At 38.2% G+C, this 21322-nt stretch overlaps 2 protein-coding genes across 3 annotated transcripts in view; one reads left to right on the forward strand and one right to left on the reverse strand.

The window, feature by feature from the left end:
- POLE4 (DNA polymerase epsilon 4, accessory subunit) overlaps window positions 1–21322 on the reverse strand; it is a 267669-nt gene that overhangs the window by 99028 nt on the left and 147319 nt on the right. Inside the window, exon 5 of one of the 2 annotated variants that reach the window (XM_086700758.1) lies at window positions 8813–11949. The exons of the other annotated variant lie outside the window; for it this stretch is intronic. The gene's annotated coding sequence lies outside the window, so the exon portion shown is untranslated. Of the gene's footprint in view, window positions 1–8812; window positions 11950–21322 lie in introns of those variants that run through there. 2 annotated transcript variants of the gene reach the window in all.
- The window catches only part of TACR1 (tachykinin receptor 1), a 143214-nt gene that overhangs the window by 79644 nt on the left and 42248 nt on the right, over window positions 1–21322 (forward strand). The gene's annotated exons all lie outside the window — the stretch shown is intronic.

Genomic DNA, 21322 nt, shown 5'->3' on the forward strand with positions numbered 1-21322 from the left:
TTCCGTTGGTTGCCTTTTAGTTTTGTTGGTTGTTTCCTTTGCTGTGTAGAAGCTTTTTATCTTCATAAGGTCCCATTAGTTCATTTTTGCTTTTAATTCCCTTGCCTTTGGGGATGTGTCGAGTAAGAGATTGCTATGGCTGAGGTCAGAGAGGTCTTTTCCTGCTTTCTCCTCTAGGGTTTTGATGGTTTCCTGTCTCACATTCAGGTCCTTTATCCATTTTGAGTTTATTTTTGTGAATGGTGTGAGAAAGTGGTCTAGTTTCAACCTTCTGCATGTTGCTGTCCAGTTCTCCCAGCACCATTTGTTAAAGAGACTGTCTTTTTTCCATTGGATGTTCTTTCCTGCTTTGTCAAAGATTAGTTGGCCATACGTTTGTGAGTCTAGTTCTGGGGTTTCTATTCTATTCCATTGGTCTATGTTTCTGTTTTTGTGCCATGGAAAATCATTTAAAACTGTATTTTGCATTTTAAAATACAAGTAAGTCATGGAGTATACTGAAAAGTCCTATAATTTCTTTAATCACCCACATGCCCATCATTTATCAAAGGCTCTAACATTTTGATGAATATTCTTCCAGTCTTTTATTCCATCTCTAGGGAACTACTGTTCTTAGTTTCTTTTGAAGTGTTTTACATACATACAAGTCAGCACAAATATAGATTGTCTCCCTCTCTGTAACACAAAATGTAGCTTATTATGCACATTGTTCTGTACCGTATTTTTTTAATTTAATATATCTCAGAGATATTTCCATGTCAGTTCATGAAGAGCTTCTATATTCCTTTTCTCAGCTACATAGTACTCCATGCTACAAATGTACAGTGTTATTTAAGCCATCACTTCTGGTGGACTTTGGATTGTCTCCAGTCTTTTGTTATTACAGAGTGCTGCCATGGATAACTTTTACATGTATCATGTCAGGCTATCCATAGCCAAAAAATTCCAAAAATGGAATTGCTCAGTCAAAGATATATAACATTTTAACTTTGACATTTGCCTTTCACATGGGATTGTACTAATTCACATTCTCACAAATAGTGTATGAGAGTCCCTGTTTCTCTGTACCCTACCAACAGAGTACTGTATTGTCAAACTTTTAGATTTTTGCCCATTACAGTTAAAAATTTGCATTTCTCTTATTACGAGTAGGGTTGAATATCTTTTCATAAAATGGATAATTTTTATATACATCTTATTATCTGCTTATTTCATTTACCATATCATAAATGATTACCTGTGTCATTAAACATGTTTCTACAACCTGATATGAAAATATATACCCATATGTTTAAATGTGTGCATAAATAATAATTTTGTTAACTAATCTGCTCTTTGAAAATTAATTACTCCAGTGGGTTCTTTTAGCTGACTTAAGATAAAACACTAAGCTTTTTTAAGTTTATTTATTTACTTTGAGAGAGAGAGCACAAGTAGGGGAGGGGCAGAGAGAGAGAGGGAGAGAGAGAATCCTAAGTAGGCTCTACACTGCCAGCACAAAGCCCGATGCAGGGCTGGAACTCACAAACCACGAAATCATAACCTGAGCTGAAGTCAGATACTTAACCAACTGAGCCACCCAGGCGCCTCCAAAACACTAAGCTTTAAAACAAGCTGCTTCTAGCTATATTCCTAGATCCTTGCGGGGACTACTTCAGGGTCCTCTGCCATTCTGTTTATTTTTACAATGCATGGTTATAGAAAATATCCTAATGTTGTAACATTGATGAAAGTGAAGATGTGGGCTCATTATTAATGCAATACTATCATCATCTGTAATGGAATCCTGCCATAATTTGCAAGCTGCTGGCTTTGCTGCGGCTGCTCTGGTGAACTGTGACACTGCCCAGGAAGTCCTATGAAGGGGGAGTGGATTGACTGGCTTCCTGGGTGACCCAAAGTGACTCCTCCTGGTCTAGAAAAATGCACATGAAAGGACAAGTATAAAAGAGAAACCACTGGCTTTGAAAAATGCATAGACTTCCCCGTTCTGTTAAAACACGGAGGAATGTGCCATAGCTTTCAAAGTCATTCAGAGCCAAACTCACACTTGAGGATGCTATACAGGCTGTCAGTTTGCAGTGGTCCCAGAAGGGGCAAGGCCCCTGAGGACAAGGAAGATGAATGAGCCAACATTTCTTTATCAGAGGGCCCACCATCAAGGCCAAGAAAAAGTCTGTAATGAGGATGAAAAATGAGAAAGACATCCAAAAGAACAAGATTGAGACATCCAGGGGAATTTCAGTTTTCCTGAATCATTTATTAATATTGGTCATATATCATTTTCTATTAATTAAACTTGTATGTACCGAACGATGCAGTAGAGTTGTAGCAAGAAGTAAGACATGCCTATCCTGAATTCCAAATATTATCAGTAGTACTGGGGAAGAAGGTGCTGCCAGAAAATAATATCATTCATGCTCTGTTACTTAGAAAATTTGTAGAAGTGTACATGAATGTGTATATATTAACTCTAATAATTCTCTATAAGTACCAGTTGTAACAAAGACTATAAAAATATGTGTTGTTATTTTTTTTGCAGCATTTTGTCTTTTATGTGTTACACTCCATCATCAGAAATTAGCTGAAATTTTTATATTTATACAGATCTTTAATTTCATTAACAGCACTGAAAACTGAAAGTCAACTAATTGACAGAATAAGAGGGGGAAAGGGAATATCAGAAAACGTATCTGCAACATTACTTCTCAAACTTTCCACCTCCTTGACTATTTCACAAATAAATGAAAGGAAAGAAATGTGTATCCTTTGCCAAGCTCTTCCAGGCCTTGGCCAAAGGGGTGTCAGCATATTCGTGTTTCCAGGACTGATTGTTTATGCTAGCTGTTATGATTAATCTCCTCCCCTGACACCTGCTACATTTATAGATACAGCTGAGGGCCCCTGGTATTGTCTCAGCTATTGATGAAAAGCAGTTAAACCAAGAATGAAAAGTACATTAACACTTCAGGGAAAGATGGTAGCATAAAAACAATCCCTCAACCTTGACTCCTTAAAGAAATTAGTGAGCAAAGTAAGGAAGAAGGAGGAGGAGGAGGAGGGGGAAAAAAGCCTGCATTAATGCAGAAACTAGGAAGGTTGCCATACAAATGCCAGAAATTTCACTCGGTTTTCTGGTAGACACTGTGCAGAGAGAGCCAAAGAGGAGGCAGCCACCAAGGACCGTCATGGGCAAGACATAAACTAGCAGCCCCTAATTAGGAGAGGAAAGTGTAGGCCTGAGAAAGATGGGAACCCCCCACCCCAGTTGGAGATTCCTTTGGGCTGCCACCATCAGCTTCCAAAAGCAGCTGCTCTTAGACTGAGGACAAAGCACACACAGGCCAGAGAGTGTAACTCACAGTAAGATAAAAATGGATGATTTCCTACAAAACCACAAATATCAAATTGATGCTGTTCGAGGGGAGAGGGATGAAAATACTGCTCAAGAATTACATTTATAAAAGGCACTGGTACCAAAATTTTTGCAGAGAAATTCTTTCAAATACCCTATAAGCTCTTCAAGAGTTCAGACCCATATGGAGAACTTGATAATTTGTTATATGCATTTGGCACAACATAATTGTAAAAAACTGACAGAGAACTTCAAAAACAAATCTTCAGGCCAATTCCATTTACAAACATAGATGCAAAGAACCTAATTAAAAGTCACCCCCAAAATTCAAAATTATATTAAAATAACAATGGTTTGTTTTTAAGCATGACTTTTTCCAGCAAATAATGTTAGTAACTTATCAGGAAATCTATTATATTTCATTCAACTAATTGGTAGAAGGAAAACATCATATATCTGTTTCAATAAATGTCAAAATAAATTTGTTAAAATGTAATATCTACTAAAGAAACAATAGCTTATATCAGCAATAATCCTTGAGAAAATAAATGAATAATAGGTCTCCTTTACAACAGAAACAAAATAACACTTTGAGTATTTAAGAAATAGGAGTTACATGAAGAAAATGAAAAACATCATGCTATTTTAGACTTTACTGATTGGCATAAAAGAATATTTGAGAAGTGCATTTCACTTGATTCAAACCCTGGAAAGTATCTAAGGGCATATAGGAAACAGTCTCCTTTTCCATCTTTTTTCTCCTATTTGTACACCAGTATTCATCGCAGCATTATTCACAATAGTCAAAAAGGTGGAAACACCCTTCTGTCTTTGTATAATTCCATAAAGCTATCAGCTCTCCACAAACTTCCCACAAGCATATTTAGGTAACTGATAAAGCAATCATTTGAAATAATAAATGAGTAAAAATAATTCAAGGAAAGATTGTGGATGCCCGGGTGGCTCAGTCGGTTAAGCGTCCAGCTCTTGGTTTTGGCTCAGGTCATGATCTCATGGCTTTATGGGTTCAAGCCCCACATCGGGTTCTGTGCTGGCAGCACAGAGCCAGCCTGGGATTCTCTCTCTCCCTCTCTAGCTGCTCTTCCCCCACTGCTGTTGTCTCTCTCTCTAAATAAATAAATAAACTTAAAAAATTATGGGAATGCAAGCTGGTGCAGCCACTCTGGAAAACAGTATGGAGGTTCTTCAAAAAACTAAAAATAGATCTACCCTACAACACAGCAATTGCACTGATAGGCATTTATCCACGGGATACAGGTGTGCTGTTCCGAAGGGACACATGCACTCCAATATTTATAGCAGCACTATCAACAATAGTCAAAGTATGGAAAGAGCCCAAATGTCCATCGATGGATGAATCGATAAAGAAGATGTGGTACATATATACAATGGAGTATTACTCAGCAATCAAAAAGAATGAAATCTTGCCATTTGCAAATACATGGATGGGACTGGAGGGTATTATGCTAAGTGAAATTAGTCAGAGAAAGACAAAAATCATATGACTTCACTCATATGAGGACTTTAAGAGACAAAACAGATGAACATAAGGGAAGGGTAGCAAAAATAATATAAAAACAGGGAGGGGAACAAAACAGAAGAGGCTCATAAATATGGAGAACAAACTGAGGGTTACTGGAGGGGTTGTGGGAGGGGGGATAGGCTAAATGGGTAAGGGGCACTAAGGAATCTACTCCTGAAATCATTGTTGCACTATATGCTAACCAATTTGGAGGTAAATTTTAATAAATAAATAAATAAATAAATAAATAAATAAATAAATAAATAAATAAATAAAAGTTTGTTTTTGGAAAAAAATAAAAAACATTGAACAAGAAGAATTAATTTTGATATCAGCAAGGTAATGAAAAACAATGATAAGAAATGGCATGCTCTTCCAGATATGAAAATACTCATTTCTGGGGATAGAATTAATCAATAGGAAAACAGAACAGAAATCACACACCCATACACATACACAGAAACCCAAGACTCTAAAATGTTGTCTTTACTATATGCTACAGATGACATGTCATATCTGTAAGGATTATTCCATAAATTTGGAGGGAAACCTGATCAACCAAAATGCTGTGGAATTTTCTAACTCAAACGATTTTATAGGCAACTGCGTAACCCACCACTGCCAACAACTTGGAGAGAGTCACAGTATATATTAGCATATTGAAGCCTCTGAGAGGCTTTTCATTCAAAAATGTTTTAAATTTATCTTCATAGGAAATACATTCATGTGGTTTAAAATAAACAGTTAGTGGGGCGCCTGGGTGGCGCAATCGGTTAAGCGGCCGACTTCAGCCAGGTCACGATCTCGCGGTCCGGGAGTTCGAGCCCCGCGTCGGGCTCTGGGCTGATGACTCAGAGCCTGGAGCCTGTTTCCGATTCTGTGTCTCCCTCTCTCTCTGCCCCTCCCCCGTTCATGCTATGTCTCTCTCTGTCCCGAAAATAAAAATAAACGTTGAAAAAAAAAAAATTTTAAAAAAAAAATAAAATAAACAGTTAGTGTAAAAGGGTAATCAGTAGAAGATTTCTCCCTCTAGCCACTGTTCTTACTTTCTTGGGAGCTTTCTAAAGTTTCTTTATGCTTATCTTTAAAATTTTGTGTATATAATCTTGTTTTGTTTCTTATACAAAATATATAATATACCCGAATCTTGCTTTTTCAATAAACAATTTATCTCAGATATCCTTTTTCACCATATGGAGCAAGCATTCTCATTTTCTACAGCTGTGTAGTATTCCTCCATGTGGATAAAACATCATTTATTTATCTGCTATGATTTTCATGTATATTTGGATTGTTCCTAGTGTTTAGCTATTTCAAGTTATATTGCAATAAATTGGCTCCACCCTGATTAAGTATCGAAGTCAATAAAACTGACACTTTTGCTTAAACCTTATGTTCCCCAAGCTTATTTGATCATAGAATCCTTCTTTTGATTAATATCATTAACATCCCACAGAAACATTGTCCATAAAACATATTCTGGGGAACCTCTGGGCTAATCATAAAGCTGTATTCCTTTCTCACAACTTAAGACCAGTATAAATTCCATGTAAGTTGGGATGGAGAAGGGGTTTTCCTAACATCAAAGGCAAATCCAAATGAAAGAGATTGCTGGTTTGAATACAGATATAGATATATTTCTTAAATTCTATATATCAAGAAACTCTGTGAGGAAGTTCTGCAAGTGACAAATTAAGAGAAAAATACAATGTATGAGACAAACCATGAATGTAATTAACATAGAGAAGCTCTGACTAATCAATAAGAATAAGGCTTTTTTAATCAAAAACTAATAGCTCATAAAAGGATATGAAAAACTGTATTCCAATTTTCTCTTTATTTTATTAGCCCAGATTAAACTTAAAGAAAATTCTAAATGTTAACAAGGTTGTGGGGAAGATGAGCACTGTCTTCAGGAGGACAGTTTGACAATATCCATCAAGGTTTTTAAATATACACTTGAGAGTGAAATTATATAGTATTTGTCTCTGACTGACTTATTTTACTTAGCATTATACTCTTTAGATCCATCCATGTTACAAATGGCAAGATTTCATTCTTTGTTATGGCTGAATAATATTCACTGTATATACATTTATATATACCACATCTTCTTTATCCATTCAACTGATAGACACTTAGAAGCAAAGGGAAAAACAGAGAGAGAAAGAGAGAGAAAGAGAGAGAGAGAGAGAGAGAGAGAGAGAGACCTAAAAACAGATTCTTAACTATAGAGAACAAACTGATAGTTACCAAAGGGGAGGCATGGGGGGATGAGTTAAACAGGTGATGGAGATTAAGGCATGCACTTGTCATGATGAGCACTGGATGATGTATGGAATATGGAATCACTATACTGTACTGAAACTAATATAACACTGTATGTTAACTAACTGGAATTAAAATAAGAACTTAAAAAGATTAAATATACACTTGATTTGGATCAGCAATTGTACACAGAAAGTCAAGAGGGCATGAATATATATGCAAGATATTGATATCACCATGGTTTATAAGTGTAAAATTAGAAACAAATGCCATCATACAGGACTGATTAAATCATCAATATATCATCCACACAAAGAAAAACTTTGCAGCCATTAAAAATAACATTGTAGGGGCGCCTGGGTGGCGCAGTCGGTTAAGCGTCCGACTTCAGCCAGGTCACGATCTCGCGGTCCGTGAGTTCGAGCCCCGCGTCGGGCTCTGGGCTGATGGCTCAGAGCCTGGAGCCTGTTTCTGATTCTGTGTCTCCCTCTCTCTCTGCCCCTCCCCCGTTCATGCTCTGTCTCTCTCTGTCCCAAAAAAATAAATAAACGTTAAAAAAAAAAAAAAAAAAAATTAAAAAAAAAAAAAAAAATAACATTGTACAAGGTTGCCCGTTTTTTCCTGTAGGATTTTGATGGTTTCCTGTCTGACATTTAGGTCTTTCATCCATTTTGAATTTATTTTTGTGTGTGGTATAAGAAAGTGGTCCAGTTTCATTCTTCTGCATGTCACTGTCCAATTTTCCCAGAACTATCTGCTGAAGAGGCTCTTTTTTCCATTGGATATTCTTTCCTGCTTTGTCAAAGATCAGTTGGCCATATGTTTGTGGATCCATTTCTGGGTTCTCTATTCGGAGCCATTGGTCTATGTGTCATCTCTTTTGTGCCAATACCATACTGTCTTAATGAATACTGCTTTGTAATACAACTTGAAGTACAGGATTGTGATGCCTCCAGCTTTGGTTTTCTTTTTCAGCATTATTTTGACTGTTCTGGGTCTTTTGTGACTCCACACAAATTTTAGAATTGTTTGTTCTAGTTCTGTGAAGAATGCTGGTGTTATTTTGATAGGAATTGCATTGAGGAAGTTCCATACTGTTCCACAGTGGTTGCACCAGCTTGCATTCCCACCAACAGTGCAAGAGGGTTCCTTTTTTCCACATCCTCACCAACACTTGTTGTTTCTTGTGTTTTTTTTTATTCTAGTCATTATGACAGGCGTGAGGTGATATCTCATTGTGGTTTTGATTTGTATTTCCCCAATGGTGAGTGATGTTGAGCATCTTTTCATGTGTCTGTTGGCCATCTTTATGTCTTGGAGAAATGTCTGTTCATGTCTTCTGCCAATTTTTAAATTAGATTATTTATTTTCTTGGTGTTGAGTTGTGTAAGTTCCTTATATTTTTTGGATACTAACCTTTAATTAGATATGTTATTTGGATACTAACCCCTACCAGATATGTCAGTATCTTCTCCCATTCAGTAGGTTGTCTTTTAGTTTTGTTGATTGTTCCTCTGTTGTGCAGAAGCTTTTTATTTTGATATAGTCTCAATACTTATTTTTGCTTTTGTTTCCCTTGCCTCAGGAGATACAGCTAGAAAAATGTTGCTACAGCCGATATCACAGAAATCACTGCCTGTGCTCTCTTCCAGGATTTTTGTGGTTTCAAGTCTCTCATTTAGGTCTTTAATCCATTTTGAATTTATTTTTCAGTATCGTGTAAGAAAGTGGTCCAGTTTCATTTTTTTTTTTTTTTTGCATGTAGCTGTCAAGTTTTCCCAATACCATTTATTAAAGAGACTGACTTTTTCGCACTGCATTTTCTTGCCTCCTTTGTGGAAGATTAATTGATCATATAATTGTCTATTTCTGGGCTCTCTTTTCTGGGTTTATTTCTGGGCTCTCTATTCTGTTATGTTGATCTCACTATTTTTGTGTTGGGAACACACTCTTTTGATTACTAGAGCTTTGTAGTATATCTTGAAATCCAGAATTGTGATAACTCCAGTTCTGTTCCTCTTTCTCAAGATTGCTTTGGATATTTGGGGTCTTTTATGGCTCCATAAAAATTTTAGGAATAAATATTCCAGTTTGGTGAAAAATGCTGCTGGTATTTTCATAAAGATTGCATTGCATCTATAGATTGCTTTGGGCAGTATGGCCATTTTAGCAATATTTGTTCTTCCAGTCCATGAGCATGGAGTGTCTTTCCATTTGTTTCTGTCATCTTCAATTTCTTTCATCAGTATTTTATAGTTTTCAGAGTACAGGTCTTTCACCTCTTTGGTTAAGTTTATCCTAAGTATTTTATTATTTTTGGTGCAATTGTAAATGGGATTGTTTTTCTTAACTTCTCTTTATGCTACTTCATTATTAGTGTATAGAAGAGCAATGGATTTCTGTACCTTGATTTTGTATCCTACAACCTTACTGAATTCATTTATTGGTTCTAGTAGTTTTTTGGTGTACTCTTTATGGTTTTCTATAGTATCGTGTCATCTGCAAATAGTGAAAGTTTTACTTCCTTACTAATTTGAATGCCTTTTATTTCTTTTTCTTGTCTGATTGCTGTGACTAGGACTTCTAGCACTATGTTGAATAAAAGTGGTAAGAATGGACACCCTTGTCCTGTTCCTGACCTTAAACGAAAAACTCTTCAGTTTCTCATTATTGAGTATGATGTTAGCTATGGGCTCTTCATATGTGGCCTTTACTATGTGACGTATGTTCTCTCTAAACATACTTGGTTGAGGGCTTTTATCATGAATAGATGTTGTACTTTGTCAAATGCTTTTTCTGAATCTATTGAGATGATCATGGTTTTTATTCTTTCTCTTGTTGATGTGATGTATCACGTTGATTGATTTGTGAATACTGAACCACCCTTGCATCCCAGGAATAAATCCCACTTGATCATGGTGAATGATATTTTTGATGTATTGTTGGATTTGGTTAGCTAATATATTATTGAGGATTCTTTCAACTATGTTCATCAGAGATGTTGGCCTGTAGTTCTCTCTCTCTTTCTCTCTCTTTTTTTTTGTAGTGCTTTTATTTGGTTTTGGCATCAGGGGAATGTTGTGTTGGCCTCATAGAATGAATTTGGAAGTTTTCCTTATTCTGGTATTTTTTGGAACAGTTTGAGAAGCATAGGTATTAATTCTTCTTTAAATGTTGGTATAATTCACCTGTGAAGCCATCTGGTCCTGGACTTTTGTTTGTTGTTTTTTTTTTTTTTTTTTTTTTTATTATTACTAAGGCAATTTCATTGCTGGTAATTGATCTGTTCAAATTTTCTGTTTCTTCCTGATTCAGTTTGAGGAAGTTATATGTTTCTAGAAATTTATCCATTTCTTCCAGGTTATCCAATTTGTTGGCATATAATTTTTCATAATATTCTCTTACAATCCTTTGTATTTCTTTAGTGTCAGTTGTTATTTTCCCTCTTTCATTTCTGATCTTATTTGAGTTCTCTTTCTTTTTTTTTCTTGATGAGTCTAGCTAAAGGTTTATCAACTTTACTGATTTTTTTTCAAAGAACAAGCTCCTGGTTTCATTGATCTGGAGTTTTTTTGTTTTTGTTTTTATTTTGTTTATGTATGCCCTAATCTTATTATTCCTTCTGTACTAGTTTCAGATTTTGTTTGTTCTTTTTCTAGCTCCTTTAGGTATAAAGTTGGGTTGTTTATTTGATATTTTTCTTGCTTCTTGAAATAGACCTCTATTGCTATAAACTTCCCCCTTAGAACAGCTTTTGCTGAATCCCAAAGATTTTGGACTATTTTGTTTTCATTTGCTTTTGTCTCCATGCATTTTTTATGTCTTCTTTGATTTCTTTGTTGACCTATTCATTGTTTAGTAGCGTGTTATTTAACCTCCATGTATTTCTAGATTTCTATGTGTTCTTTCCAGATTTTTTCTTGTAACTTATTTCCAGTTTCATAGCATTGTGTTTGGGAAAGATACATGGTATGTCTTCAATCTTTTTTAATTTGTTGGCACTTGTTTTGTGGTCTAATATGTGATCTGTTCTGGAGGATGTTCCATGTACACTTGAAAAGTAGACGGAATGTTTTAGGATGGAATGTTCTCAATATATATGTTAGATCCAACTGGTCCAATGTGTCATTCAAAGGCACTGTTTCCTTGACATTTTTCTGCTTGGATGATCTATCCACTGATGCAAGTTGAGTGTTAAAGTCCCCTACTATTGTTGTATTACTATCAATTACTTTCTTCCTTTATGTTTGTTATTAGCTGCTTTATGTATTTGGGTGCTTCCATATTGAGTAAATATTTACAATTGTTATATCTTCTTGTTGAATTATTCCCTTTATGATTGTATAGTGTCCTTCTTTATCTCTTGTTATCGCCTTTGTTTTAAAGTTTATTTGGTTCAATATAAGTATTGCTATGTAGGCTTTCTTTTCACCTCCATTTGCCTGATAAATGCTTTTCCATCCTTTCACTTCCAATCTGCATGTATCTTTAGGTTTGAAATGGGTCTCTTATAGGTGGGTCTTACATTTTTATCTATTCCATCACTCTACATCTTTTGATTACAGTGTTCAGTCCATTTACATTCAAAGTAATTTTTGATAGGTGTGTACTTATTGCCATTTTGTTACTTTTTTATGATTGTTTTTATAGTTCTCCTCTGTTCCTTTCTTCTCTTGCTCTCTTTCCTCACCGTTAGCTGGCTTTCTTTAGTGATATACTTGGATTCCTTTCTCTATTTAATATTTTCCATATCTATTACTGGTTTTTAATTTGTGGTTACCAGCTGAAAAATATAAAGGGAATCATTTCTTTGTTTAATATAATTTATTGTCAAATTGGTTTCCATACAACACCCAGTGCTCATCCCAGCAAGTGCCCTCCTTAATGCCCATCACCCACTTGCTCCTCTCCCTCACCCCCCCATCTACCCTCAGCTTGTTCTCTGTATTTAAGAGTCTCTTATGGTTTGCCTCCCTCCCTCTCTGTTTGTAACTTTTTTCTCCCCACCTCTCCCCATGGTCTTCTGTTAAGTTTCTCAAGATCCACATATGAGTGAAAACATATGGTATCTGCCTTTCTCTGACGGACTTATTTCACTTAGCATAATACCCTCCAGTTCCAACCACGTTGCTGCAAATGGCCAGATTTCATTCTTTCTCATTGCCAAGTAGTATTCCATTGTATATATAAGCCAAATCTTCTTTATCCATCCATCAGTTGATGGACATTTAGGCTCTTTCCATAATTTGGCTATTGTTGAAAGTGCTGCTATAAACATTGGGGTACATGTGCCCCTATGCATCAGCACTCCTATATCCTAAAGGGATCATTTCAAAATTTGAATGTAATACTCTAGCTTAAGTCCAATATAGTTAATTACTTCTCCTTCTGGAATAGCCCCTAAAATTGTCAGAAAAATATAGAAACCCATTTCAGCTCTAGAAAATGAGTGCAGGGTGTTACCCATTGGACAGGGTCCAAGTTTTTCATGTAGCTGAGCACCTGAGACCTGATAGAGGGAGGATGCAGCCTGATGGAAGAAGAACGACTCACATGGGAAAACAAGTGTCAGGAATCTGTCAGTGCAGAAGGCTGCACGGTGATGCTAAGGAAGGGCTTGAGGGAATGGGTAAGGCTAGACCTTGAACCTTTCAATTCTGGAATGTGCAGTAGGCCTCAGGGGAAGAAACTGCCAGCTCAGGGGCCATTGCCCAGATTCCCAATGGCTTCAACATTTGGAGTCATGAACCCTCATGACCAGAGAAGGGGGACAGGGCTCTGAGTATCTCTAATCTCCCCTCTACAATGGAGAGGGAGCAGGGAAGATGAAAATCATAGCAAATCATACTTCCTGCTCCTTTCCTCTGTCTCAGGAGAATGGTATTAGAAACAAAGATCTGGGCTCTAGAGGTATTACTGTTATTTTTAAATGACTTAACAAACACTCAAATTTTCTCAGTTTTCGTTTCTTGTGTTGTAACTATTGATAGGTAGAACCCACATGAACAAAAGCTCTTTGGGATCTTCAGTAATTTTTTTGAGTGTAAAAAGGCCCTAAGACCAAAGAGGTTGAGAACAACTGATATAGACCTGTCTTCTTACAAGTGTTTTCTCTTCCATTTTATAACTATGGTTTATAAACAATGACCCATAGTTGTCTCTATATACTTGTGTTTTATTAATCATCACCAGTTTATTAGCTCCAGGGCTTCCTGATTTTGAATTCTCATTTTGATTCATCTTTCATTGTCCTAGGGCATGTCTTTTGGTAGTTTCTTTGCAGAAAAGAGTACTTTCCTTCATATTTGAAAATACCTTTCTCTTGCATATACATACAAATAGTTTGGGTGTATATTGGTGGAGTATCCTGCGTCTTTTTAAGTTTTGTAAAGGTCACTCTTTTGTTGTTTGAAGTCAAAATGGTTTCTTCTTTTGGGACTAGCCTGAAATGTATTCCAAGATACTTATCAGATTACATATTAATCTAGGAAATCCAAACAGGATTGAAATATTATGTTTTCCCATAACAGGATTGTCACTGTACAGTTTCTGGCCAATCTATATTTTAGATATAAAAATTTTTAACTTTATTATAATTACAATTATAATTAGTACTCTTTTGGCTGCAAATAATAGAAACTGACTTTGCATAGTGTATCAGTTAGACCTGCTGAGTAACAAACTCTTCCAAAACTCAGTGATTGAAAGTAACAACTATTCATGTAGGTCATGATTTTGTGAATTGGTTTCCTGATCTGGTTTGTGTCAACTCAAGTGAACTCTGTAGGACTCTCTCATCTGTCTTCAGTCAGCTGTGGGTCATCTGGCTGCTGGACAACCTAGGAACCCTTACTTCCATATCTGGCACTTAGAAGATTGCCAGCCTAGGTGACAGAGGTGTCTGAACCATGAGTTTCTCATCATCTGGCAGGAACACTAAGCTTTCTTCACATGGTGGTTGGATTCCAAAAACAGCAAGAGAGGATAAGCCCCATTGCACCAGTGCTTTTCAAATCTCTGCTTGCCCTGCATTTGCTAACATGCTGTTGGCCAAACCATATGGCAGAAAATATGGTCATGTCTTTACTTTTAGTTGCTGAAGAGAGCCTGGCATTTATTTCTAAGGTAAAGTTGTAGAATTATGATGATGATTTACCGAACATGGGTCAAGAGCTCACTCCTGAAGTAATCCACAGTAGGACCAATATTCACTAGCTTTGTGACTTTGGGAAAATTGCTTCATTTTGCTTCTGAGCCTCACTTTTGCCATATGAAAATTGGGAATAATAATAGTACCTACACCATGAATTATTGGAGGATTAGATGATATACTGCATGTAAAGCCCTTAGCACAGTGTCTGGTGCATAGTAATCATCCAATAAATGCAGATAGCCACTATTTCCTAAGTTGCTTATTTAATTATTATTACAATTATGAAAATCTTACAGCACCACTTCTGGAAAAACTTGTTTAAAAAAAGATACATCTTTCTTTATTCCTTTATCTTTTTTTAGTAACTAGGGTCTCTTGCAATCTCATTTCTATTCCTATTATATGTCATACCTTTATTTTCACCTGTTTTCCTTTATCTAAGTTAGTCTCAGAAAATAGTCAAATTGTCCTCTGCCTGACTAATTCAATTTTCTGCCTTGTCCAATATGTTGTTTACTATTCTTTTCTTTTTTTAATTCAGCAACCATGATTCTCATCATGGTTGGCTGGATTTAGATGTTGGAACTCATTTAATGTAAGTTTCCTTTTGTTTCTTAAAGATGGCATCTTATTGAATATTTCTGAGTACAAAAATTAGCTATTTCACCAGTATCGTGGTTTTTTTTTTTTTGTAGTTATCCATTTCAGGGAACACTTATTCATATCACCAAGGATATTTAGTGAATTAGGGGTTGCATCTCTGAATCGCAAAATTAGTTCATAGTTCCCATAAACTTTCTCTTTTGATTTATTCTTCATAAAAGAGGAGAGCTATCGTTACTCAGTTTATCATTTCATTCATTCACTTAACAACTATTTATGAACACTTAGTTTATGGCAGGAACTATGCTGGAAATACAACAATGGCCAAGATGCACTCCTGCCCTCAATGCTCTCAGAGTCTACTAGGAAATCAGGGAGGTAAAGGTGGGAGGTAAAGGTGCATGCAAATACTGTGGTGGGTGATAGGTGTTACAAGAAAAAGCCTACAGTGCCAGGAGAGCACAAAGAAGGGGTCATGAAATGTTCAACAGATCAAGTAGGTAACTGGCTGAGTCCTGGAGGTTGAGTCTGAGTTAGTCAGATAGCATGTGGTAGGGATGGGGCAGGGCTAAGGGTATTCAGGGTTCAGTGGAAGAAAGAATTCCAGGTTGAAGCAATAATATGCTGTAAAAGAGAGATCATGTGTTATGCTGAAAAAACTGAATTTTAAAAATGATAATCGCTAACATTCATTAAGCCCCTATGGTGTTCCAGGCACTCTACCAAGAATTTTACATGCCTCATCTCATTTCATCTTCATAGCAGCTCAATAAGGTAGGTAAATTGTCCAAGATTTGCCAGGTGGTGAGTGGCATAACTAGAATTTGAACTAGCTGTGGAACTCACTCATTAGCTACTATATATTATCCTGCCTCTCTGAAGAAATTCTGTGTATTTGAGTGATGTGTGTGTGTGTATGTGTGTGTGGTGTGGAGGGTGGGGCAGGATGGGGAATAAATGAAGAAATACCAGGCTAGAGATCATGTATACCCACTGAGGAATTTAGACTTTACCCTGACAACAGTGGGGAGTAAATTCTGGAACAGAAAACCCTGAAGCAAGAGGTGGTTATGAGACACTTTGTGAGGTGCATCCCAGTGGACATATGGGTCTAGCTCATGAGTGAAGTTCGAGTTAGAGATATAAAAATGTGAGCCATGAGCTCATAGATGGTTCTACAACCTTTGAGATACATGAGTCACCTGGGAAGAGCTAATCATGGAAGTTCTGGACAAAGGAGAAAGTCAGAAGAATAGGAGGACTCAGCCAAGGGGACTGTGAACCAGTGGCCAGCAGGATAGGAAAGGAACTCAGGGTGTAGAGTCATGGTATCATGGAATGAAAGGAACCTGGAAATTGAAAATCAAGTCAGTCTGGCTCTGCTAACCTCTCCCAGTGTTCAGCATCTGGAGAAGCAGCAGACAAGAATATGAGTGGTTCGTTCATCTAGGGCTGAGATGCTATCCTGTGAATATCATACAGGGTGGAAAAGGGTAAGGGAATTGGTGGCAGCTGCAAAGAGTGATTATATTGATGGACAAAGAGGGAAATAAAACTTGAAGCGGCTGAAGAATAGGAAGAAAGTGGCAGGCTCAATTTATTTGAGTTCCATTGAGACAGAACTGTGACAGTGGAGGTTCTTTGGCAAGAGAGGCAGGAGGATGGACAAGATATGTATGGAGGGGATGTTTGAAAACCGTATCTCAAAAGTGGTATACACTTTTCTCTAGGTGTGACCAGGAAGCCAATAACCAATAACTGAATTGAGGAGACAGATAAGTAGTCTCAGAGCTGAGATGCCAGAGTGCTGGGCAGTCTTCCTCAGGAGAAAGAAGTCACCACGGTGAGACAGAGGCAGGATGGAGGAGAAAGCTTCCAGCTAGAGCAAAGTCCTCAGTGACAAGGGAAGAGTGACCTGGAGATTGAAGGATGACAGCAATGAAGGAGAGAGGTTTGTGGCTGGATAAATGTTCCTCAAAGGGATAGTATTTGATAGGACAGAGGAGGAAGTGGTCTGGAAGTGGCAATGAGGAGCAGGAGAACCCTCACCCACCTCCTGGCTCTGAGGAGAGTAAATGTAAGAATGAGAAGAAAAACAGAGAACAGAGGTACAGAGAACACATGTTCTCAGGGGCCACCCAGGGTTCTAGTAAGGCTGGAAGTGAAGGAACATTCCTAAAACTGTGAGGATAGATGGGAGTTTACGTGCCACAAAGAAGGAATTCAAAGGCAGAGCAGGAGAGGGAAGTGAGAGAGACTAGATTAGCTAATGGGATGAACCCAGAAGTAGGGAGATGAGAGTCAACTTGTAGAGTGACCTTAATGGTTGGGAGCAAGGTCAACAGGAATGTGGTTTCAGGGACAATGCTTGTAAGTTTTTTAGCACACAAGAGTCCCTCAGTTCAGGCCCTGTGATCCCCCGGAGTTTGGCCAATATGGAGGCAGCTATTCACAGAGGTTTCCCTTCATATTACTCATAGGACAGCTGCTCCCTTGGCTTCCTCAGAAGTATTTCTAGAAGATTTAAGGATGTTTATTATGGTAAACAAGATTGTTTTTTATCACAAATCAGAAACAACCTCCATGTCCCATGATATGTACTGGTTTGTTCATGCATTGGAATATTCAGCAGCTCCTAAAATGTTTAGCACAGGGGCACCTGGGTGGCTCAGTCAGTTGAGTGTCTGACCCTTAATCTCAGCTCAGATCATGATTTCACAGTTGGTGAGATCAAGACCCACATCTGGCTCCCTGGTGACAGCGAGAAGCTTGCTTGGGATTCTCTCTCCCTCTCTCTCTGTCCCACCTCCACTCACCCTCACTCTCTCAAAATAAATAAACTTTAAAAAATTCTTTAAAGAAATAAAATGTTTAGGACAAATTTGTAATAACATGGGGCACTGCTTATGTTATAGTAGACATAAAAAGGAAACCAAACTGCAGGATGATGATGACAAATATGCGGAACCAAACATTGGGAGCAATCTATGCATAGTTTTCCTTTTTGAAAATGGAATATGTCAAATTATATTTGGGAGGGGCGGGTAATAAAGCTCCTAGCACATTTTTCTCTCTGCAAACTACCGTGCATTTCCATGATTTTCAAATTTTCTATGGTATGTTTACTACCTAGTTAACAGAATGTGTGGCCTATTCAGTAGTGTGCTTCCAGCTTCCAACTGTGCACATCTCTTCCCAGTTCCATGTCCAGTGACATCATGGCGTGGCTTGAAATTGGCCATGGCAAATGTGTTTACACCACAGAATGCTACCAATTAGGGATTTTTCTTTACAAAGAGATAAGTGTTACCAACACACCACTAGCTGTCACCACCAACCAGGGGTGCCTGATGAAAATCTGGGTAGACCCAGGAGCAGGCAAAGATTTGAGAGACTGAACGCTCCATGTCTCTACCCTGATGCAGATCCCTAGAGAGGAGAGAAACAACTTGTTCATGTCCTAGTTGAGCAATAGGAAGAAATACAATCTTTCTCTTGGATTTAGTGGGTACATAATGTCTGCCTCTAAATCGAGTGCCCCCCCCCAAACCAGGGCAAAAACAGTAGTTGGCTGCTCATCCCAAACTGGGAGTGAGAAAGGGTACTTGCGACTGGCTTGGCCCCCATAAACTTGACTCTTGCCCCCATATGATGATCTGTCACTGCCCTTGCTTTTCCCATGTTGAGTTCCATGGTTTTGTCATTTATTTTAAAAGACCCAGGTTAGCTCTTATCCTGAGTGTGCTATTTATTAGGCGAGGGGATGTTTGGTTCAAGTCTCCAAATACTCATATACTCATACACTTCAAAGAACAGAAATAGTTTCATCACCTACAATAAAAAAAAAAAAAATCAATGAAGCAGCAGTGTTGTTGAAAACCCAAAGTGCAAAGAAAAGTTACAGAGTTATTTTGTCTAGTTCTCTGGCTCTGAAACGTTTTCTGTTGGTGATACTGTGTACCTACTCAGAACAAAACATTCTGAAGAACCACCTCCCTTTCCTTACCCACATTCATCACACCCACAAAAAGTTAGCTGTCCCTTTAATTGTGGTCAGAAATATCTACTTCCATTCTTCCTGCTCCAAGTGGGCATGGGAGTGGAAGTGGAGAACATGGGCTATTCTTTCAGAAGTATATGTAGTAAAGAGAAGGAGAGAAGATAAGACAGCCTTATCAGGCAATATGGTAAGGGAATTTTTTTAGGGTACAAGACTTGAACACATTCTCTGATTGACAGGACAGAAATATTGTAATATAGGAGACAGATGCTGATGGATGGAGCAGTTATGAAGCTGTGATAAAATGGGGCTGTGAGCCCAAGTGGAGGGTTTGGCGCTGGAACAGAGAGAAACACTATCTTCCCCTGAAATGGGAGAGAACAATAAGAGAATGTACAAAGGTATAGAGAGAAGTTGGAAGTTCTTGATAGTCTCTGTGAAACGGAAGGCAAGGTCATCCACACAAAGAAGGGAGAAGGTTCTGGAATGTACAACATAAGCAATGTAACAGGGAGCAACGAGGCCCCAACTGAAATAGCTTTCCAGCTATGCATGCATGATAATGAACAAACCACACATATTTGCAGAGTTCTACACAGTTCACAAAGCATCATTCACACACAATAGCCTGTACAGTAGGAGGTGCAGTTATTGTATCCAATTTCACATGAAGAATGCAGCCTAGGGAGATGAAGAAATTTACCCATATTCATGCAGTTAGTAACTGGTCGAGCCAGGAGTCAAATCCAGATCTTCTAAATCCAATTCCTGTGCACTTTCCATGCTACCAAGGTATTTTCAAACTGGATTCTCAGATGCACTAGGAGTTCTAAAGAATCTCCATTGACTGGCTGATATTTGGAAAGAACTAAAGGGTCTTGCTTCCTAAACTCCTGCTTCAACTAGAGTATCACACTTCCTTTCAAGTGTCTCACTCTCCATGTCAACCCCGCTGTTCCAAGGTGTTCAAAGAGCAGCACAGAGAGAGGGATAGTGCCTAGCAAAAAGGAGAGGCATTCATAGATTTATAATCAACTGCTCTCCCCAGGGCCCAGAAGAGTAACGTGCCATCTGATTGCACATGAGAGGAAGCTTCATCAATGAAGAGGATGTGACCTTGTACATATCCCTTCACCCACCCACAACTCCCAACTCTGCTTGACCCCAAGCCTTAGAAACTATCAGGTTGCTGCCAAACTTAAGGCCCTTATCACAACAAAACCTTATTTCTCACACATAGCATGTGTCCTGGGTCCTGCTGTTTACAGTCGAGGTCCTGGGTAATGAAGATTCTGCCATCTTGTAGCTGCATCACCTGGAGCATTTTCAAAGGCACCAGGGGTCAGAAGAGGCAGAGGGGTCAGACAAGGTGACCTGAGTAAAAGTGATGTGCCACATTCCTGTTTGCCAGAGCACACTCACAGGGCCCCTTCAGCATGAAGGGGAACCCACAGATATTAGATGAGCACCACCTGTCCTGACTCAGAAGCCCTGCCCTAAGAGGGAGCCCAGATTTTTTACCTGAGCATCCAAGGTCTCCCCTAGTGTGACCACAGTGAGTCTATCCAACAGATCTCATGGGCCTCCACTTGTCAAACCTATCCATTCATTCCAATGCCTAAACCTCAGCCCCTGCTTTCTTCCCCATGAAATACCGTCCCTCTCTGCTTATCCAAACTCTATCCTCTCTCAAGACTCAGATCAAATATCACGTCTTCCATGAAGTTATCCCAGATTCCTCACCCTTCAGTAAGTTCCCTCCTCAAATAGCTGAGGTGTTACAAATCAAACAGAAAATGGCAGCCATAGCTGCACAAAGAGTTAGAATTACCAACTACCAAATGCAAGGCATCTGGTGGTACAGATGGGCAGACTGAATGGCTGCAAGACTCCTGTCTATTCTTCCCAGACATCAAGGCCTTTCATCTCTAATACCTGCACCATAGCCTGTTGTCAGTGCCTTTCGCCAGCTCAGTCTTGAATTTGTTGAGAATTCCACGGGGGGATTAAGAGTAGATCAGATTCATTCTGCTCCAAGTTTAATTATGGAGAAAATCTAGCTAAGAGAGCAAAGCTTACAGCTGTCACTGACAAACCTCTGGTCCCTTCCATTGCCTCATCTCTAACTCCTAAGATCTACGGTGCATAGGTACTGTGCAAAAATAGAAGATAAAATCTTCAATATTCAGGTAAATCCTTTTTCGGTTCTGTGGAAAGTCATACAGGAGGAAATGGGAGATTAATTTGTGAGGAAGAAGAAAGTCAGAATTAAACATTCATAGGTTGTTGTGAATTGTAAATATGAAATTGCAACACATTTGCCCTTTCTCTTGTCCTCTCCTCCTGTGTACTTTTAAAGGACCCCGTGCCCAGATACACAGTCTGCTTTCTGTTGTTGCA

Source organism: Puma concolor, chromosome A3 (assembly GCF_028749965.1).
Source record: "Puma concolor isolate L17-30 chromosome A3, mPumCon1.1.hap2, whole genome shotgun sequence".
NCBI classification, from domain to species: domain Eukaryota; kingdom Metazoa; phylum Chordata; class Mammalia; order Carnivora; family Felidae; genus Puma; species Puma concolor.